The 5067-nt window shown below is 44.5% G+C and overlaps 1 pseudogene; it reads left to right on the top strand.

Moving 5' to 3' along the window:
* The first annotated feature begins 470 nt into the window (after positions 1 to 470).
* On the top strand, positions 471 to 2672 carry LOC135364287 (tigger transposable element-derived protein 1-like; annotated as a pseudogene).
* Positions 2673 to 5067: the final 2395 nt, after the last annotated feature.

The following is a 5067-nucleotide window of genomic DNA, read 5'->3' on the forward strand; positions in this document are numbered from 1 at the left end:
CCTTGTGCTGACATCGCTCCTTCTCAGCCTCAAGCACACTCCTAAGTTTGTGGCTTCCCACTCGCACGGCCGCAGATGACAGACGCCACGACAGGCAGACCTCCTTTTGTTGCACTTGGCTTGACTGCACCTGGGTGGCTCAGACAGTGATTGTGTTTTTTACAAATTGAAGGTATGTGGCAACCCTACATCAAGCAAGCCCGTTGGTGTTGTTTTTCCACTTCTTGTCTCTCGGTCCCCTTTTGGTTTGTCATGGCGATCTGTGCTCAGTGATCTTTGATGTACTATTGTAATTGTTTGGGGGTGCCACAAACTACACCCATATAAGACGGCAAACTGAGTCAATAAAAGCTGTATGTGTTCTGACTGCCCCAGTGGCTGGCCGTTCCCCAGTCTCAATCCCTCTCCTCCGGCCTCCCTATTCCCTGAGACACAACAATATTGAAATTAGACCAGTGAATAACCCTGCAATGGCCTCGCAGTGTTCAAGTGGACGAAAGAGTCACACATCTCTCACTTTAAATCAAAAGCTAGAAGTGACTAAGCTTAGCGAGGAAGTCATGTCAAAAGCCAAGACAGGCGGCAAGCTAGCCTCTTGCATCAAACAGCTGAGTTGTGAAGGCAAAGGAAAAATCCCTGAACGAAATTAAAAGTGCTACTCCAGTGAATATATGAATGGTAGGAAAGTGAAACAGCCTTATTGCTGATATGGAGAAAGCTAGTGGTTTAGATAAAAGATCAAACCAGCCACAACTTTCCCTTAATCCAAAGTGTAATCCAGAGCAAGGGTCTAAATCTCTTCAATTCCATAAAGGCTGAGAGAGGTGAGGAAGCTGCAGAAGAAAAGTTGGAAGCTAGCAGAGGTTGGTTTGTGAGGTTTAAGGAAAGAAGCCATCTCCATAACATAAAAGTACAAGGTGAAGCAGCAAGTGCTGATGGAGAAGTTGCAGCAAGTCATGTAGAAGATCTGGCTAAGATCATTAATGAAGGTGGCTACACTAAAGAACAGATTTTCAATGTAGATGAAACAGCCTTTATAAGAAGATGCTATCTAGGGGCGCCTGGGTGGCTCAGTTGGTTAAGCGACTGCCTTCGGCTCAGGTCATGATCCTGGAGTCCCTGGATCGAGTCCCAAGTCGGGCTCCCTGCTCGGCGGGGAGTGTGCTTCTCCCTCTGACCCTCCCCCCTCTCATGTGCTCACTCTCTCTCATTCTCTCTGGCTCAAATAAATAAATAAAACCTTTAAAAAAAAAGAAGAAGAAGAAGATGCTATCTAGCACTTTCATAGCTAGAGAGGAGAAGTCAATGCCCAGCTTCAAAGGACAGACTGACTCTCTCCTTGGGGCTAATGAGGTTGATGACTTGAAGTTGAAGCCAGCGCTCACTGGCCAGTCTGAAAGTCCCAGGGCCCTGAAGAATTATGCTGAATCTACTCTGCCTGTGTCTGTCAATGGAACAACAAGGCCTGGATGACAGCACATCTATTTATAACATGGTTTTTTGACTATTTTAAGCCCACCATTGAGACCTATTTCTCAGAAAAGAAGATTGCTTTTAAAAAATTACTGCTCATTGACAATGCACCTGGTCACCCAAGAGCTCTGATGGAGATGTTCAATGAGATTAACGTTGTTTTCACGCCTGCTAATACAACGTACACTCTGCAGCCCATGGATCAAGGAGTAATTTTTTACTTGCAAGTCTTATTGTTTAAGAAATACATTTTGAGGGGTGCCTGGGTGGCTCAGTCGTTAAGCGTCTGCCTTCGGCTCGGGTCATGATCCCAGGGTCCTGGGATCGAGCCCCGCATCGGGCTCCCTGCTCAGCGGGAAGCCTGCTTCTCCCTCTCCCACTCCCCCTGCTTGTGTTACCTCTCTCACTGTGTCCCTCTCTGTCAAATAAATAAATAAAATCTTTTAAAAAAAAGAAATACATTTTGAAAGGCTATAGCTCCCATAGATAGTGACTCCTCTAATGGATCTGAGCCATGTAAATTGAAAATCTTCTGGAAAGGGTTCATCATTCTAGATGCCATTAAGAACATTCATGATTCATGGGAAGAGGCCAAAATATCAACATGAACAGGAGTTTGGGAGAAGTTGACTCCAACTCTCAAGGACGACTTTGAGGGGTTCAAGACTCCAGTGGAGGAAGTAACTGCAGATGTGGTGGAAATAGCAAGAGAACTAGAATAAGAAGTGGAGCCTGAAGATGGGATTCAATTGCTGTAACCTCATGATAAAACTTCCTTGGATGAGTAGTTGCTTCTTATGGATGAGCAAAGAAAGTGGTTTCTTGAGATGGAATCGACTCCTGGTGAAGATGCTGTGAAGATTGTGGAAGAAGATAGTTGAAGAGACTTAGAATATCACATAAACTTAGTTGATCAAGCAAGCAGCAGCAGGGTTGAGAGGACTGACTCAAGTTTTGAAAGAAGTTCTACTATGGGTAAAATGCTATCAAGCAGCATCACATGCTACAGAGAAATCATTCGTAAAAGGAAGAGTCAAACGATGCAACAACCCTTTTTACCGTCTCATTTTAAGAAATTACCATAGCCATCCTAACCTTCAGGACCCACCACCCTGATCAGTCAGCAGCCATAAACATCAAAGCAAGACCCTCCACCAGCAAAGAGATTATGACTTGCTCAAAGCTCAGATGATGGTTAGCATTTTGTAGCAATAAAGTATTTTTAATTAAGGTAAATACATTGTTTTTTTAGACATAATGTTATCGCACACTTAATAGACTATAATATACTGTAAACACAACTTTAATATGCACTGGGAAACCAAAAAATTCATTTGACTCACTTTATTGTGATATTCCCTTTTTGTAATATTCCTTTTATTATGGTTGTCTGGACTCAAACCAGCCCTATCCCTGAGGTACGCCTGTACATGATCTCTGCCCAAATGCCACCCCCTTAAGCAGTCACTGTAAAATAGTGCAAACACATGCACACACAAGCTCTGTCACACTGACCTGTTTTATTGTCTGCATCATGCTTATCGCTGTCTAAAATTATCTGGCTTACTTATTTGAATTTTGTTCACTAGTTCCACACTGTCTAGCACTCCTAGAAGGTGAGTTCCTACTTACTGCTTTATCCCAACTCCTGGCCTATTCAAATTGCCCAATAAATATTTGTTGGACAGATAAATAGATGTAAGCCTGCAGAACTCAGGAGAGAAAGCTGGGGGGTGGGGGTAGATTTGGGAGCTGACATCACAATAGGAACAGTTGAAACCATTTCATGAATTGATTTGCCCAGTGAGAGTGGGCAGTGGTGGGCAAGACCAGAATAGAATCCAGGAGCTCATCTACAGAGTGAAAAAAGGAAAAGAAGCCGGGGAAGGAAATCAAAAAGATATGGTCAGAGAGGCTGCAGAGAAGTACTGGAGGGAGACCTGTCCTAGAAACCAGGACAGAAGAGAGTTCAGGAGCAGGAAGTAGGGGACGACACAGCAAAGAAGGAATTGGATGAAATGTGCCCAATCTCTGGTCACTGAGAAGTCACCGGTGAACATCCAGTTCCAGTATAATTAGGGGCCATTGGCAACCAATGAAAGTCATTAGATAAATGCCCTGGCCTCCTGCCATTTGGAGGGACAATTCTGATGTCCCTCAGTGGGCAGTGGAACAAGTTCATAAATACACCATTTATTGGCTTGTCTTTCTCTCCTGTTTCATCCTATTTTGTCTCCCCTGCTCCCTGGGGTCCCCTCCCACATAGCATTCGAGTCCTCTCTCAGTCTCTGCTTTCGGGGAGATCCAAATTAGGAGAGACTAGTTGCGTTTTTCATCTCTTTCTGTTTTTTCAGGGATGGAACGAGACTTTCCCTTACATCTCAGCATCTGGAACCAGCCTGTGTGCCCATGTGTAAACTAATCGTAACCACAAGGACAGGGGATTATTATGACTGCCTTAGACTAGTATTGATCCATCGCCTGGGGCTGGGCATACCATCCATTGAGAATATCCAAGCCAGATTCCGGCTCCAGCTCCAAACCATCACAATTCCATGACTAATGAGTGTGGGGGCCCCCTCACAAGAATGGGACTCTTAATCCCTGCACATCCTCTGCCTATATCAACCACAACCATGGACTGCTGGGCATTCAGTTCATGCCTTTGCTCTGCAGGGCACCATGCCGAGTGCTGGGGACCAGAACGCAAAGACCATAAAATAGAATTCCTTACCCGAAGGGCTGTATTATCCAGACATGTTATACATATAGAGCGACAAGGCAAAACTACAGAGAATAACACAGTTGATTCCAAATCAGAGAGGGAAGCATTATTAGTCAGGATAGACTAGGTTATGCTGAAAAAACAAATAACCCCTCAGATTTATTTATCCCACACTACGTACGTAGCCCTTGTGGCGGACAGGAGTTTCTAGTCCATGGCATCATGCTCAAGCCAGAATCCAGCCCGATGGAGCAGCTGATATCTGGATATTGCTGAGCCAGAGGGAAAGAGAGCTCCAAAGGGTTTTGAATTAGCAATTGAATTCTTGGCCCAGGAATGAAATGTATGACTTCCACATATAACTCATTGGCTAAAACTGGTCACATGGCCCCATCCAACCTCAGAAAGCCAGGAAGTGAGATTCTACCAGAAGATACGCCAGAAGGCAGAGACACAGAGATATCTGGTGAACAGTGTAAAGAATTCCAGAAAGCATGGAGATGAATGACGTTTGAACTGAGCCTTGAAAAATACTTAAGTCTTCAATAAATGAAGTTAGGGTCAAGGGAGCGGACACACCAAATAGAGAGCCTCCTAAGAGAAGTCCCGGAGGCCAGAGAGTGCCTGACCAGTGTGAGCACAACCAGGCTTCACGACAGGGTGACGACTACACCAGAATAGGAATTGGGCAGGAAGACGGAGTTTACTCGGTGAATGGCTCTGAATCTCATAAGGATTTTAGCCTCTAATAGATGACTGGCAATAGGGAGCTACCAAAAGGTTTTTAAGCAAGGAGGTAACATGATCTGATTTGCATTTTAGGAAGATAACTTAGTGGCAGAATGGGAAGGAGATTGGAAGGGAGAGAG

The sequence above is a fragment of the Mirounga angustirostris genome, unplaced genomic scaffold (genome assembly GCF_029215605.1).
Source record: "Mirounga angustirostris isolate CCGP_5_RB_7025 unplaced genomic scaffold, mMirAng1.0.hap1 SCAF_5, whole genome shotgun sequence".
NCBI lineage: Eukaryota > Metazoa > Chordata > Mammalia > Carnivora > Phocidae > Mirounga > Mirounga angustirostris.